General features: G+C 38.6%; 1 protein-coding gene across 2 annotated transcripts in view; it reads right to left on the bottom strand.

The window, feature by feature from the left end:
* MRPS28 (mitochondrial ribosomal protein S28) overlaps window positions 1-17968 on the bottom strand; it is a 208858-nt gene that overhangs the window by 146556 nt on the left and 44334 nt on the right. The gene's annotated exons all lie outside the window — the stretch shown is intronic.

The following is a 17968-nucleotide window of genomic DNA, read 5'->3' as shown; positions in this document are numbered from 1 at the left end:
TATCAATAACAGTTAGTAACATTGAAACTATAGTACTTTCCTTTCTTGAAAACACAGAGCCTAAACACTGGCTGACTGAAACTTCTCAACACTGCCAAATCTCTCCATGGATCACTCCCAAACTTCAAATCCTGACAACATCCTGTTTTATAGGGAACACTGCTCTCCACACGGTGCAGTCTCAGAGAGACGACAGGGCTTTCCTCAGTGGGTTTAAACTAGCCCTTCCTTGAATGGAGCAAAGCACTGAGCAGTGACTCACTACAGAAGTCGTGCTTGATGACAGGTACTCCTGCCTCTTTTTTCAAGAGACAAATACAATAGGAAAGCTGGATGGGAAAATGCCGGCTGCTTTGTCCCTTGTCTGGACAGCCTCTCACTTTCCCACAACAGGTAGGCACAAGCACAGACTACTGCTGAATGCTCCAGACCTTGCCAAGATGCTGAAACCCACTGGTTTCTGTGGTTGTCCCCTTTTCTACTGATCCTGGCGCTCTGCCAGAGTCTAATTAAGCCACTGAAAATGCTGGACGGTTAACCCTCTCTGCACTACACCCACCTATAATTATTTGCAAAACACTCCAATAAGCTTTCACTTTCCTCAAAGATAAAGATATGTACCAGACTGTTCCGATGCACACGGGGGCGGAGGGTGGGGGGGCGAGTGGTATGTTATGTGCAGGTACCCAAAGTCTAGTACTTGCTACCGGTACTTACTGTAAAGCGGGAGAAACCCAACAGCTGAAGCTACTGATCAGAGAACCACTCCAAAATATATGTGTAGTTTGGTCGTATTTGTTAGGGTTTGGAGAAAAGCGCAGAAGAATTCTAAATTTTAATCATGTCTAATCGTAGGGAAATACGTTTCCATTAAGAAAAAGAAAACAAGTATTTGATCCCCATGTCTGTGGTGAATCCTTTTCACCATGTGAACAAAACATTATAGAGCTTTTTGAAATTCCCAGAGCCACTGCTGTTCATTAAGAAAAGAAAGCGCCCTTTTAAGATGTAGGTGCTTTATCTTTTTTTACAAAATGAAAAGATCAAACATAAACCCTTATTTGTAAGCAAAGCAATAGTGTCTCTGGGTCTCTTGCTAAGATCAACAGCAATGAGGATGAATGAGGGGAAGCAGTGACAATGGTCAAAATGGGTGAAAGGAAACTCTCTGTTGAGGCCAGCCTTCCCTGATTGCAATCTTCAGACCCAAGGCCCATAACTCTGTTTAACTACTATATCCTGAATGAAAAGTTAATTTTGCTCTAATGAGAAGCAAGTAAAGTTACATAAGAGGAACGCTAAGTAAGCTAATCGAGCCCATACAATCTGGTATCAGGGAAGATTTGTATTTGAAGATAATGTGACAATTTCTAAATTGGATTCAGGAGAAATGCAGGAAATTGATTAGTCAGGCTAATTATTTTCTCTTTTTGACAACAGAGCATCCACTATATACACAACATATAATTAATTTTTTTCTCATTCTATATTCTCTGAGCAACAGACATCTGCTACAGATGTTCAGCCTTCATCTTGCTATTAACAGGAAGGCAATTTTAAATGGACCAAAGTGACAGGAGTCACTTTTTAGCTCTCCAGTGCCAAATTCATATCCACATTTTAACCCAATAGCTTTCCCCCCCTTCTTTTTATGTGTTGATTACACGTAGTTACAATTCCTATTACTTTGTAGGAAAGCAGCACCAAAGTCGCCTGCTTTCCCTAATAACTGTTGTGGATACACAGGAATATCCCTATCTGGTGAAGACAGAAAATTTCACACCTATGAAACACCACAAGACGGCCAAAACAAAAGAGATGCTTAATTGGTTGCTGGCCAAGAGCCACGTTCTTTCCAAATCAAGGCTTCTGCAAGATAGCATATGGTTCGTTATTTCTCACAAATATGAAAAGCCTTTTGAAGCCTTTTGTACTTGGTATGTTACAATAATTCTGTATATGAAACAGCAGCAGTAAAAAATTTAAAAAATATTTGTAAGAAAGATTTCATTATAAGAATCTGAAAACAGTTTTCACTTCCAAGGGTTAAGATGATGACTGGCATGCATTTTAGTAAATATTTTAATTCTACACAGTGTTCCACGTAGAAGACGCCAAATTTACTTAGTGACATTAACAGAAAACATTTTTTTTTTTTTAATTTTTTTTTTTTCAACGTTTATTTATTTTTGGGACAGAGAGAGACAGAGCATGAACGGGGGAGGGGCAGAGAGAGAGGGAGACACAGAATCGGAAACAGGCTCCAGGCTCTGAGCCATCAGCCCAGAGCCCGACGCGGGGCTCGAACTCACGGACCGCGAGATCGTGACCTGGCTGAAGTCGGACGCTTAACCGACTGCGCCACCCAGGCGCCCCAACAGAAAACATTTTTAAAGTAGAAGGAATACTTCTTCATTATTGGCCCACGTTTCAGAGGCAGAACATATTTAGTATTTGATTTTTTATTGTATTATTTAGTCTTAAATTCATTCACTATGCCTTTTTATTTTTTTCAAAATTGTGCTTGTGGCCAGGATGGTAAAAAAAAATAAGGTATTTAATCTGAGTTCCTTGAGGGTTAAGAGTTTTATATTATTCATCATTGTATCTCCAGAACCTAGGATGCAGGAGGTGATGATGAACTGTCATCCTTTGAAGAACTACAAGCTCACAAAGAGCCCAGAGCCATCAGCCCTCGCATGCTAAGCTGCACGCAGCAAGAAGGCATGAGCTGAGCCCAGTTTACTGGACTCTGATTCAAAAGTTGGCATGATCCGGGCACTTAGGTCTCCTGAATGGTTTTTCATCAAGGTCCCAATGAGATGTGTAACTATCCACTTAGAGAGATACGGCATCAAAACATTAGGAGACAGAAAGGATCAAAACATAAAAGCCTGGAAGGTACAAAGTCTTAAAATAGTTTTCTTCCATCTCCGGCGTCAGTTCCACTCTCAATACACCTCATAATGCTACTTGTGAGACTGATTTAGGAAAACTAAGACTACAGACCCTTATTTTTTAGGTTATGCCCAATACCTCGCACAAAGTCCATCACCTACCAGGCTTTTAATAAATTTTGTTAAATAACAATGTGTGGAGGTGAATGAAAATATATGAATAGAGTGCTCCAGTGGTAAATGGATCTTCATGGTTGGTGGGAACACATATCTAAACATTTTGTTCTTCTAATAGAAAAGTAGCACTTCTCCAGGACCGATTTGTTCCTAACTTTTGCTCTTTAGAATACCGAAAGAAACTAGAAAGGGTAGACTTTATTAACATAATTAATAGCCATAAGGCTCAATGCACCCCATCGGGACCGTGGATCTCTTGCAAATACCATCCTATGCTGGGGGAGCTGGGCAATTAAACACAATGAGCAGAAGCAGTAGGTGAACAAGCAAAAAGAAGCTATGAGAGGCAAACTTTTCCAAGTGACTTAGTATAACGATGAGATCATGCAGGATGAAGACATAAAAATTATCTTTATCTTACACTCCTTAAAAACGAAAACTGAACCAAGATTACTCTGGAGTCATGGGAAAGCCCTGTGTTATCAAAGGAAAAGAGGTGCAAACAGCGATGCAGCAGCTAGTTTAAAGTATCCACCCTGTTGATCTTTTAGTCCTCCTAATCCATGATCTATTTTCAGTTAAAAATCATTAATGTCCAGCACATAAGAACCTAGACACAGGACAAAAAGCACATATTTTTTTTCCTATGGGGCGGTAACCAGATGTCAATAGCTGCAGCTGTGACTGTATAATTACCTGTTTGCATTAACGTAGACCACAGTTTAGATTTAATAGGTCAGATGACAATGCAGCAAAATGCATTTAGCCTATGATTACCCCTTTTCAAACATTCTCTCACTCGCAACTTCGACCCTGGGAACATAGCAGGCACAGACTTAGGTCAATAAGAAACACTGGCCAGCACAATAGGCCTTGCCTCAAACAGCGCTGTTGACAGACACCAGCACAAAGGAAATGAATAGAGTCCCCCTCAGTTCTCACACAGAGCGAAGAATGACTCAGTGTACTGCCGCTTTGGTGCTCTGTTTGTAAAGTGTATACAGCTTTTGTCCTCAGCCACTGTTCACAGCTCAATGGGGGCTAAAGAGCCGAGGAAGTGAAGGCGGAAGAATGCTCCGCGCTCTTCCCTGTGGCCAGCAGTTGTATCCATAGGCACATGACAGGTCAAGTGAGAACTGGAAAGTCACTAGATACAACTCCTCCTCTCCCAGCTTACATGAGTAAAGTGATTTCTGAGTTAAAATACAAAGGAGGCATTACTTAGCGTGTCTAGAATGATTACCATTAATTTGATACTAATACAGTTTATTGATCAAATTATTGGTTGCTTTCTCTGTTCTATCGTATTTATTTTTCAAAGGCTTACATTAAGTGCAGAGAGACATCAGGACTGGTTTGAAGTAGGGAAATAAGTAATGGTGGTCAGGACTCAACAAAGACCATTGGAATACGGCCAGGAAGCAGGTGAAAAGGCAACATCCAGGCAGAGTGTACACAGCATTAGCAAGGCTGGCAGGGACAGTTCACTCCCTGTGTATATTAACATCATACTGCCCCACGTTCATACACATCTCCCTTTATGCCTACTTCCCAAGTAATGGGGGTATAGCAACAAAGAACCAAACCCAGCGACAAAACAGAATTCTAAGGCAATTCAGTGGAGACTATGAACAGACAGCTTCTGTAAGGCTTAAGACTAGTCAGCGCGGTCAGTAGGCCAAGAAAACCTAGCTAGCTAAAGCAAGGGATAAGCTCCAGTGCTGAAAGAAACGTCATTGCCCTAAGCTAAAACATGCTGGCAGAACTGCATCTGTATTTATGTGTACATGTTTTGGAATAAGAGTGTTCAAATCCCAGCCCTGCCAATTACTAGCTGTGTGACTGTGACTTTGTATAACCCCTCCGTATTTTACTATCTGCATTTGTAAAATGGGATGCTGATCCATTTCTTTATTCAAACAGTATTATTGAGATAATAACAGTACCCATTTTACTGGTTACTGAGAAGATAGCTTGATACATGCGAGATACCTAGAAGAGGACCTGTTACCATGTAAACATCCAATAAATATCGCCTATAATGAGCATTAGCCCCAATTGCTATTAGTACCGCTGTGGCAATTTTACAACTACTACTAACACTACAAATACCGCCACTGCTCCCATAGTGAGGTAACTGCTATATTTATGACTCTACAGGAAAATTCTTACCAGTGATTGAGATCACTGAACCTTGAGTCCCTAAGGATATCCCCTTCAAACAGAGGTTGTTTTTAGTTGTCTCTAGTAAACAGATTCAAGCTTTATGGATGCTATATATGTAAGATATACATAATGCACAAACCTATTAAAACTTTAAAAAATATATATAATTAGAATTTTCCCCCAAATCTACATCACTGTACAGCCTGATGTTTATTCCAAGAGGAGAAAACGACAGCAAACATTAATTGCTTGCTATTCCACGAGCAAGATATTCTTCTAAGAGATTTATCTGAGATACTGTTATTTTTACAGTGAAGAAACTGAAGGACAGAGCATTAAGTAACTCACTTAAGATCACATTGTTATAAACAAACCAAGGCAATGTGACTTCTGATCTTATGTTCATAAACACTAGACTATACTGTCTCATTAATATTCTTATGAGAGCCTCTCTAACAACCTGCTAAGTAGTACTATCATTATTTTTACAGTTAGCAAAGAAGTCACTTTCTTAAAAGGTTCTGGCATAGAGTCAAACCATATATCCACAGTAGCCTCATAAATAATAATATACTATAAATTAGAATATGCTTAAGATATATCCTTTTATCATTTCTGAAAAACAGGCAGTTGCTAACCACAGCTAGGCTAGTAGGAGTCAAAAGTGAAATGCTCTGTCTTCATAATTCTTTATCACCATACAACCATAGTTTCATGCTTATCAAACTTATATGTTAATTTCATGCATATGAAACTTATATGTTTAATCTTATATGTTAATTATATCTGCAATGATTCTGAGAATGCAAAGTAGTTAATTGATGAAAAAATTACTTCAAGGATCAATGCCTTAAGTATAGAAGTGATCACTTAAAAGAAAACAAAGTCCCCCATTTCAATAACTCTGTGAATGCCTCCCCATGTTTAAATCTCTCACAGTACTGGTCAATGGAACATCAATATAAAGCAAGAACCATGTTAGAAGTTGAAGTAAAATTTTGCACTTATTTAAAAGTTCATTCTGTATGGCTGTGATTTAATTTATTCTTTAAAATCTAAACCTGTAAATATATGCAAGTATTCATGAATGGTCTTGGTCATAATTAAATTACAAATAAATGAAGCGAACTTCCATATCCAGCAGTATACTACATCGAGTAAACTGACCAAAGTTTTTGCTAAAAAGAAACAAACATAGTGGTTAAAATACCAAAAACATTTGCTTTAATTGTATCATTGAGTCAGTAATTTAGAATGGATTATAGAAAGGCAGAAAACGAAAAAAGAGCTGGAACTCAAAAAATAAACAGACCACCGAAATCAGGTTTTGTAAAACTCGAGCTTATTTTAACATTTCTATAGTACAAAGGGTCACTACATAATAAAAAAGGAGAAAATTATCTAGAAGACAGGAAAATTCTAAACTTATATGAAAGTGGCAAAACAGCCTCATTATAAACTGTAAAAACTAAAAGAATCACCATCAAAACTGTTTTATAAATGGAACAGTTACAGAAGTTGACCAGATACCGAACTTAGAAAGTTTTAATAAATTTCAAAAATTGGTGTTATTTCTATGATCACAATTATGCTAAAAATTAATAAAAAATTCCCACTTGCTTGGAAATTTAAAACACATTTGACTCAGACTCTTCAATACCCAAAAAACAATCCAGTGAAGAAATGGGCAAAAGTCATGAATAGACACTTTTCCAAAGAAGACATCCAGATGGCTAACAGACACATTAAAAGATGCTCAACATCACTTATCATCAGGGAAATACAAATCAAAACCACAATGAGATACCACCTCACACCTGGCCGAACAGTTAAAATTAACAACTCAGGAAACAACAGATGTTGGCGAGGATGTGGAGAAAGGGGGATACTTTTGCACTGCTGGTGGGAATGCAACCTGGGACAGCCACTCTGGTGAACAGCATGGAGTTTCCACAAAAAGTTAAAAACCGAATTACCCTACGACCCAGTAATTGCACTCCTAGGTATTTATCCAAAGGATACAAAAATGCTGATTTGAAGAGGCACATGCACCCCAATGTTTACAGCAGCACTATCAACAACGGCCAATTAATGGAAAGAGCCCAAATGTCCATTGACTGATGAATGGATAAAGAAGATATACATGTATGCGTGTGTGCGTGTGTGTGTGCATGTGCGTATATGATGGAATATTACTCAGCAATCAAAAAGAATGAAATCTTGCATTTGCAACAACGTGGATGGAACCAGAATGCATTATGCTAAGCAAAGTAAGTCAGAGAAAGACAAATATATGATTGATTTCACTCATATGTGGAATTTAAGAAACACAACAGATGAACATAAGGGAAGGGAAGGAAAAATAAGATAAAAGCAAAGAGGGAGGCAAACCATAAAAGACTCTTAAATACAGAGAACAAACTGAGGGTTGCTGGAGGGGTGTTGGGTGGGGGGATGGGCTAAGTGGGTGATGGGCATTAAGGAGGGTACTTGTTGGGATGAACACTGGGTGTTATATGTAAATGATGAATCACTAAATTACACTTCTGAAACCATTATTATACTATATGTTAATTTAAATTAAATTTAATTAAAAAATACATTTGACTCATGAGTCAAAAAAGAAATAATGGAATTTAGAAAATAACATGAAAAAGTAGATGAAAACTATGTAAGTTAGCAAATTTGCTCAATTGTACTATATAAACTGTATACTAGTAAAGCACTTTGATGTCTTGTGAGGTAATTTATTTAATAGCTTGCAGGTTGTCTGGCTTTAGTTCTCTTACTGCCTAAAAAGAATACTTGATTAGCATAGTATAATCATGTATGATATACATAAAAATGTGACCAATATTTTTTCATTACAATCAATTCTTTTTTTAATGTTTATTTATTTATTTAGAGGCAGAGAGGCAGAGAAAGAGGGAGGGAGGGAGGGAGGGAGAGGGAGGGAAAGAGAGAGACCGACCCGCAAGCAGGCTCTGTGCAATCAGTGCAGAACCCGACACAGGGCTCAAACCCACAAACCGTGAGATCATAACCTGAGTCGAGCTGGACACTCAACAGACTGAGCCACCCAGGTGCCCCTATCTTACTTTCTATCTGTTAAGAGCCTTCATCAACTGGGCTATCCCAAAGTATAATCTGTGTAAGTGTGACACCTTAACACTTTCTATCTTGAAGGTCATAGATTCTTTTACTCCAACGTACATACGCTTTTCTAAAAATTGCTGAGCAATTGCAAAGAGGCATTTAAAAGCAATCTTGGGGCTCCTGGGTGGCTCAGTCGGTTAAGTGTCGGACTTCAGCTCAGGTCACGGTATCGTGGTTTTTGAATTCAAGCAGCACAGCAGGCTCCATGGTGACAGCACAGAATGTTGCTGTCCCCTCAAAATTCATATGTTAAATCTTAATGCCCGAAGGTGATGGCAGGAGGAGGTGGCCTTTGGGAGGTGATTAGGTCACGAGTGTAGAACCTCAAGAAGGGGATCACTGACCTTATAAAAGAAACCCCAGAGAGCTCCCTTGCCCCTCCAGCCACGTGAGAATACAGCACATCCACAGCTGTCTCTCGACCAGGAAGTGGGCCGTCACAACACCAGCCCTGCCAGCGCCTAGACCGAGAGACTTCCCTGGCTCCAGAGCTAGGAGAGAGAAAGTGTTTGTTGTTTAAGCCACCAGTCCGTGGTATTTTTGTTAGCGTAATCCATTTTCTCTATGTTCATGAACTGGTTACAATACTTGGCAAGAATCATTTGAAAATAAGAAGGTAAACAAACAGAACAATTCAGAACCCTGAATTAAGTTTTAGAGACACAGCAGATATTTACCTGAATTTAAAAATTTGTGTTGGCGTGCACACCACTGCATTTCACACTCTAAAGTACTAATTCTAAAGTTCAATCCAAACACGTACACTGGACTGAAAATATGAAGGCCTGACCTGTATTTTGAATCAATGATTCCAAGTGCATTGTCTAAAGGCTAAATACTTTTCAAAAATGATAGATGGGCCTTGTATGTCTGATAGCATATCCTGGTGCATCAAAAGATAGCACATCTTTTGACAACAGCCAAGAAGGAAAATGAGAGCAGGAAGTATTGGTGTGTGGATAGGCTCTGGACTCCCAGAGATAGAAATTAATTTAAATGAGCTCAAGAGACAGAGAGAGAAAATGAATTCATTAGAAGGATACATGAGTAAGATTTGAGAAGCGCTGGGCCCAGAAACTGAGAAGTCACGAGATACTTGGACATCTCTCTCCTGATTGTCACCTCTCTTTGCTCCGCATGTCTGTGTCATTCTTTCTTTGAACGAGCTTTCTCTGTCTTCCAGTCTGCATGGCATGCTCATGCCCTTGATTTTACATGGTAAAGGCCCACCTGTGAGAAGACTAATTATCCTTCTCTTATAGTCAATTCCAAACTCCAGGGGATAAAACTCGGATTGGTGCCAGCTTGGGGTACCTACTCTGTCTAATTCAGATGGAAAAGGCCACATGGTTTCAACATGGTTGCCCACAGACCACTGCTTGGGTGGTCAGGGGTAGTTAAAAGCGCTGTTATATATACTGAAAACTGCAAAAGACACTCAGCAGGAGCAAGAAACAAGTGCCGTGCCCCAAGATGCTGCCAATTCTTCCTCTCTACATTTGGCTAGGACAGAGAGATTCTTCTGAAAGAACTGATAAACCACTTCTCCCTGGAGCCTTTACTAAGTATCTTTTTTATTTCCTATACTAAACGTTGGGCCTCGCTTCAATTCATATTCATATTTATAATGTTGTGACTCAGCAGATTTAAATAAGCAAAAGTTAGTGTGGCAAAATGATTTTGCTCGTCTGTCAGGTAAAGAACGCTAACCACCCATTTGCTCTTTAAATTCAGTCTTTAAATCTTAACATTATCCTTTATCTCTTTTTTATCTTTCCTGCTTGTTTACTATCGATTCTTACTCTGAAATACCTTATCTGTCCCCTCAATTCTATCAACAATACCATAATCTTCATTCAAGATCTTATTCTCTTTTGAATTTTTAGGATAGCTTCCTCATTGATCTTGCTGCTCCTAAACCTCCAGCAGATATTGTACTAGCTTCAAAAATTTCCATTCTAAAGCAAAATTCTGTCCTTGTCACATCCCTGTTTAAGTCTCTTCTGGTTCTCACAGCCTTCAGCAGAGCTCCCAAGCATGCCTGTCCATCAGAGCCACCTAGACTCCTAGCCCTCATCCTAAACTTTCTCCGTCAGAGCGTCCTGGAGTGAGGCTTAGGAATTTGCCTTTTTAATGAACTCCCCACTTGACTCTGAGTTAACCAGCCCAGCATCAATCTGGGTTATGAAACTGCTCTATAATATAAAGTGCAGCCCCTGAATATAACAAAAGTCAGTTCACAATCTGATTCCAACCTATCCCCTTCTCTTGTCCCCTGCAACTCGCCCTTCCCAACCTTCCTCAAGGAACACAACTTTCACACTGCTGGCTGTCCACATATCTGCCTTCTTCTCTACTTTGGGAACTTCTACTCATTCTTTAGGAATCAGTTCAAATGTGACCTCCTCTGTGAAGCTTTCTTGGACTGCCTCTAGTATTTATTTATTCTTGATTATAGAGGGTTAAAAGGAAGTCGTGTGGCGGGTAAGGGTACAGGCTCTACAACCAGACTGCAAAGGTCTGAATCCAGGCTCTGCAAATTACTAATGAGTAAGCTGAGTAACACGTAGCCTGGGACAAGCTATTCAACCTCTCTGTGCCTTCAGTTGCCCTCACTGTAAAACAAGAATAAAAATAGTGTGTGTCCAACATAATTGTGAGGGTTTTAATGGAATTAACACATGTAAAGCATTTGCCTGGATTGCAGCAATTGGTCATTATACACTAGCTTCTTGTTTAAAAGTTATTCCTATCTCTTAAATGATGAACCAGCCTTTTATATTAAGCCAATCAATTTAAGATTTTTCTTTCTTGGCTGTGGTACAAAACCAAGAGAAAAAAAGTAATTTACACATAAGCTTCAATATAACTTCTTTTATTTACTTCTCAAAAGATGACTAAGGATGATGTACTAAATCTATTTAAGAAAATAAAGTTATTTATATGGAAGGACTGTCTTTTATAGTCATTCACTAGGGAGGCAGAAACAACTTGGGAATCTTAGATACCTATTTGAATTTCAAAAAAGAAAGGAAGTAGTGAGTCTAGCTTTGGGCCATTATTTTCTAAATGTATAGAAAAAGAACTGAAAAATTTGGAATGGAGTCTCACAGAACAAAATTTCCATTACTTATAAAACCAGACTTTTAGCCAAAAACATATTTCAAGAAATCCCATAGTTTTCAAAATAACTAGAAACAGTACAAAAACTTTTTATAAAGCCTGCTTTTTCTTTGATTGCAAAGGTAATATTTGACATGGAAAGGACAGAGTGGCAGGAAAACTTGCTTGTCTGCAATAAAAGAAAAACAAATCACAGTTATGCAAGGTGAGAAGTAAAAAGGAAAGCTAATTTTGTGCTTGGACGCAACATGAGCAACTTCTGTAATGTTACATCACTACTAGAAGCATTCCTACCTACTTTTCTTATTCTGCCTCCAACATATCAGTTACCAAGAAACAGTAGAAACAAACTAGAGTGAAATGAGCTCTTCTGCAGAACCCATTCATTCCTCCGATAAATATTTACCAAGCGCCTACTATCATACATGCTTGCATACAGCAGTAAACAAAAGAGCCAGGCGTGTGCGAGGCATTCCTATGCTGCTCATCTTGGGAACAACCTCTATCTTGACCCAAGGTCGGCAACACTGCATACCCTTTTACACTGCTGTAAGGAACAGAGGGGTCCACCTCTAAATCATCACCATTTGTGACTCCAGAAGAGAAAACCCATCATGCTCCCAGACCTCCAGATGATGGGTTTTCACCTAAGTTTATGGGTCTCTACAGGTTAATGGGTGTGTTGGGGGAATCTGTGAACCCCCCAAGATTAAATGTAAAATGTGTGTTTGTACATTCATGTATAAATCTTCGTAGACAATGTGCCTCAATGCTCTCTCAAGTGGGCCCATTACCTCAAAAAGCATGCACAAAAGCTCTAGGTGTAGGAAAATCCCTGACATCTGTCCTGCCGAAAAGGCTGCCGCCATACAGCTACATGGAGAACACTTGGCAAATTCCTCCTCTGACATTTTATAGAACAATGTTCAACAATGTTACCATTGACAAGTTGTGTTTGCTCCTCTAATTTCTGTCCTTCGATGTTTTGAGTACCAACAATCTAGTCAGTCTCTTAGGCAAAGACTTCTTCCAAAGAAACTGTTTACAGAACTTGGGCTCCAGCAACTCTTGCAATATAATCCTTGTGTATAACTAAACCACAGAAAAATAACTCCTTAATTTGTGGTTAGAATAACCACTGCAGAACAACCTATAGTGGGTGGCACCAAACTATCACAATTATAAAGTAACCAAGCAAATAATATACCATGTCTATAACAGATAAAATGTTATAAATCCAAAACATACATTGCTATAAATAAAGTCTGTGGTTATTTGCTGAGATACTCTGACTAACATTGCAGCACCAAGGGCTACTCTTAGCATGTTTTACAAAGAAGTCACTCAAGCTATTACACAGTAGACTCAGTGGCACCACATGTATTGTTTGGGCTAAAAAATGAGGTAAACTGCACTGTATAGTAATGTTGGGAAAATGCTGCCTTTAATATAAACAAACAATGGACTTTCCTTTAGGAGCTATGATAAGAGAGAGGAGGACAACAGGATTAGTCCTACAAAACCAGCATGGCTACAATTTGGGAAAACCCTGAATAAGAGCAATCAGTGTGTGGAAGGGCATATTTGTTAGCCGTTATAATCAGATCATTTCCCCCCAAATTAAAATCAGAGCTTTTGGAGCTGGGAGGGCTCTAAAAATCAATGAGAGAATAGGACTAAGAACCACAGAGGGTGCACGACTTGCTCAGGTTCACAAAGCAGAACAAAGAAACGACGACTTTTGACTCCTTTACGTTGCCATTCTTACACTGAAAAGTTCTTTTTTGACTTCCCGGTTTTTCTGTGGGTTTTTCCCCCCCTCTTTTTTTTTTTTTTTTTTTTTTTAAGTAATCTCTAGGCCCAATATAAGGCTTGAATTCATGACCCTGAGATCAAGAGTCACATGCTCTACTGAGCTAGCCAGGAACCCCCAAAAGTTCTTTTTAAATAAATTAAAATTATATTAAAATATAATTTAAAAATTTTTTTAATTAAACTATAATTCACCATACACTTCACCCATTTAAAGTAAGCACTTCAATGGCTTTAAGTATACTCACTAAAGAGCCATGCATCCAATATCACAATGGATTTTTTAACATTTCATTGCTCCAAAAAGAAACTCAGTATCTCTTAGTTATCACTCCCTTAAGCCCCTCTCCTCATCCTCCCACCCCGGAGCACAACTAATCAACTAATTTCTGCCTCTATAAATTTGCCTATTCTGGACATTTGAAATACATGAAATCATGCAATATGTGGTCCTTTAGACTGGCTTCTTTTACTTGCCATAATGTTTTCAAGGTTCAGCCATGTCATGTTGTGATATATCAGTACTTCATTACTTTTTATGACTCAATAGTACTCTATCGTATGGATCCATCCATATATATCAGTTCATCAGTTGGTAGACATTTGAGTTGTTTCCGCCTTCTGGCTATTATGAATAAATCTGTTTCATTTCTTCTGTTATATCCCTACGAGTAGAAAGGATGGGCCATATGGTAACTCTGTTTAAGTATTTAAGGAACTACCAAACTATTTTCCAAAGTGGCCGAAGCATTTTACATTCCCACCGCTCAAAAAGTTCTTGCTTTGGGGCGCCTGGGTGGCGCAGTCGGTTAAGCGTCCGACTTCAGCCAGGTCACGATCTCGCGGTCCGGAAGTTCGAGCCCTGCGTCGGGCTCTGGGCTGATGGCTCGGAGCTTGGAGCCTGTTTCTGATTCTTGTGTCTCCCTCTCTCTCTGCCCCTCCCCCGTTCATGCTCTGTCTCTCTCTGTCCCAAAAATAAATAAACGTTGAAAAAAAAAATTAAAAAAAAAAAAGTTCTTGCTTTTATTTAAATTTTTTTGTTTGTTTATTTATTTATTTGAGAGAGAGAGAGCGAGAGAGAGAGAGAGAGAGAGAGAGCACATGTGAGCAGGAGAGGGGCAGAGAGAAACAGGGAGACACAGACTCCAAAGCAGATCCAGGCTCTGAGCTGTCAGCACAGAGCTTGACATGGAGCTCGAACCCACAAGCTGTGAGATCATGACCTGAGCTGAAGTCGACCACTTAACCAACTGAGCCACCCAGGCGCCCCAAAAAGTTATTGCTTTTAGAATCATTAACAGAGGAACCTGCCTGGCTCAGTCAGTAGAGCATGCAACTCTGCATCTTGGGGTTTTACGTGTAAGCCCCACACTGGGTGTAGAGGTTACTTAAAACAAAACCTTAAAAGAAATCATAACAATTAATCATATCATAAATATAAACTCCTTATTTTTTGCTAAGAGGTTACTGAAGAAAAAACCCAAGTATTGATAAATATGTTTTCTAAAAACCACACACTACTAGTATCTGAAATTCAGATGCAGAGTTCAGAACACACAAAGATAGCTTTAAAAGGGTTATCATGTAGTAAATATTCCCTTTATCATTTAAGCCATATGAAAATATTACACATGGGCTACAGATATATGTCAAACATTCTAAAATGTTGGAAAATCTTAAGTATGAACAAAAAAGAAAAGATTCAATTTTCTCAAAACTGAATTAGAATTTACCTAATTAGGTGATATCTATATACTTTCATTCACTAGAAGGAAAAAAACCCGATTTTTTAGAGGAAAAGTGGATGGGTATTCAACAGGGCAGAGAAAATGCAGTATGCTGCTTTGGAAAAGAAAATGAAAGCTAGCTTCTACAACTATTTTGTAAAGATAACAGTTATTGTCCCAGTGGGTTTGTGGTAAGCAATCTGGGAGCAGTTTTAAACTCTGCTGTAAACTATACATTCTGAACAGTAAGGGGCTTTGCTTCTATCTACTGTGCTTCTGGGAGGCCAGGGCAAGTTAACATCTGTAAGTACAAAGTGTGAAGCAGAGACTGGAAAAATTTGGCCAAGCATCACTGACCCCCATAGGTGTTTCTGCCAAGCACAGTCCAGAACTTTGGTAATAGCAGCAGGTAGATGAATGGCCATGAGGAAAGGTGACTAAGAGCAGAAAGAGAGGGTGAAGATCCTCAGAAGAGACAGGCAGCTGGTACACAGAAGTCTGAACTTTTCATCACATTCCAGGACCTGCCATTTTGTCCTTTCTTGTTGGTAGTGGTTACAATTTTCCATAGTTGCCTTTGGCCTCACCATTACAATCTCTGGACAATGGTGGCTAACAAAGTAAGAAACAGTTAATATCACAACCCAGTTCCCTCATAAAGATCCCTTTCCACACACATATTCACACAACTGAAGTAAGTTTCCCAAAAGCAGTAACTAGTTTTAATCTGTACAGTGTGTTCTCATATTTCCTAATCTATTTTACTTAAAAAAAAAAAAAAAAAAGAGAGAGGATGACCCAATACATGTAATATACAGCTTATCAAGGACATTATCTCAAAATAAACAAAAAAAGATAATAATGTTTCCCCCCACTACACAAAAATTTGCCTTAAACCACTTCACTTTTACCAAAGACCTACATTAATACCTGTTTTCACTAACCAAAAGCAATCCAAAGATTTCCAGTTTATGAAATGGTAATTGCCTCTTCACTTAATGCCATTTCAGCATACAAAAGGTTTCAAAGAAACAATCTACATTCAGGTAGCAGGGAGAAAAATGTAATACAATCAAAACTAAACTGGCATACGGGCAGGCAATGACAATTATGTCACAAGTGTCACCTGCCCAGTGATTTCAAGGAGGTAAGGGAGATTAAAATGCAAAGAAGTGTGGGTCTTAGGAACAATGAAAGAAGGTTCAGTGAATATTTGCAATTATTATGGTGAGGGGCTCGGGGGTAGATGAGTTATTACAAAATAAATTTCAAATGGTTTAAAGTAAGTTAAAACTGAAATATAAAACTATAAAATACTAGAAGGAAACATATGCCAATATTTCCATGGAGGCAATGGTCCAAGTATGACAACCAAATCAGAAACTATAAAAGAAAAAATATATAAAATATATGCTAAAAGAAAAATTTTCTACGGCAAAAGTAATGAGCAATAAACTGAAAGTAAACAGTTTCAATCATTTTGAAAAAGGGTATAAAGTGATAAAGTGATTAATAAAAAATATTAATGATCAACTGGAATGAACTAATGAAACCAGAATATAAAATTCACGTCAGAATTGAATAAATGGCAACATGTTCATCAGTGCCTCAAAAATGCAAATTAAAACAATGACATATGGGGGCATGTGGGTGGCTCAGTCAGTTAAGTGTCCAACTTCAGCTCAGGTCATGATCTCACAGTCCATGAGTTCAAGCCCCATGTCGGGCTCTGTGCCAACAGCTCAGAGCCTGAAGGCTGCTTCACATTCTGTGTCTCCCTCTCTCTGCTCCTTCCTGCTTGCACTCTGTCTCTCTCTCTCTCTCAAATATAAACATTAAAAAAATTTACAGAAAATAAAACAATGATGTAACATTAGATTGACAAACATGAAAAATAAACTAGCATCTAGTATTAAAAAGAAAAATACTTCGTGGCAAATTGGAAATACGCATAAATTTTTTTTTTTTAATTTTTTTTTTTTTTCCAACGTTTATTTATTTTTGGGACAGAGAGAGACAGAGCATGAACGGGGGAGGGGCAGAGAGAGAGGGAGACACAGAATCGGAAACAGGCTCCAGGCTCTGAGCCATCAGCCCAGAGCCTGACGCGGGGCTCGAACTCACGGACCGCGAGATCGTGACCTGGCTGAAGTCGGACGCTTAACCGACTGCGCCACCCAGGCGCCCCAATACGCATAAATTTTTAAATAATATACATCCTTTCTAGTTCTCTACTCCAAAGAATTTAATAAAAAAAAAAAAAAATCAGATGATCATCCCAAGATTTACAAACAGAATTGTCACTGAAATGTTGTTTATGAAAATAGAGAACACTGGAAAAAACATCAATATATATCCATAGGGGACTACTTAAATAAGTTATAGTAATGGAATCCTATGTAGTCTTCAACACTTTTGTTTATGACATTAATTACAGATCTACTGGGAGGAAAGTAGTTATAAGATAATATTCAAAAATAAGATTTTTGTTCTTACTCAACACATCTCCAGAGGCAAGGGAAACAAAAGCAAAAATGAACTACTGGGACCTCATCAAGATAAAAAGCTTCTGCACAGCGAAGGAAACAATCAGCAAAACTAAAAGCAACCGACAGAATGGGAGAAGATATATGCAAATGACATATCAGATAAAGGGTTCGTATCCAAAATCTATAAAGAACTTATCAAACTCAACACCCAAAAACAAATAATCCAGTGAAGAAATGGGCAAAAGACATGAATAGACACTTCTCCAAAGAAGACATCCAGATGGCCAACCGACACATGAAAAATGCTCAACATCACTCATCATCAGGAAATACAAATCAAAACCACAATGAGATACCACCTTACACCTGTCAGAATGGCTAACATAAACAACTCAGGCAACAACAGATGTTGGTGAGGATG

This window comes from Leopardus geoffroyi, chromosome C3 (assembly GCF_018350155.1).
Source record: "Leopardus geoffroyi isolate Oge1 chromosome C3, O.geoffroyi_Oge1_pat1.0, whole genome shotgun sequence".
NCBI classification, from domain to species: Eukaryota; Metazoa; Chordata; class Mammalia; order Carnivora; family Felidae; genus Leopardus; species Leopardus geoffroyi.
The sequence above is the reverse complement of the archived record's forward strand: the minus strand, read 5'-3'. Positions and strand labels throughout refer to the sequence as shown.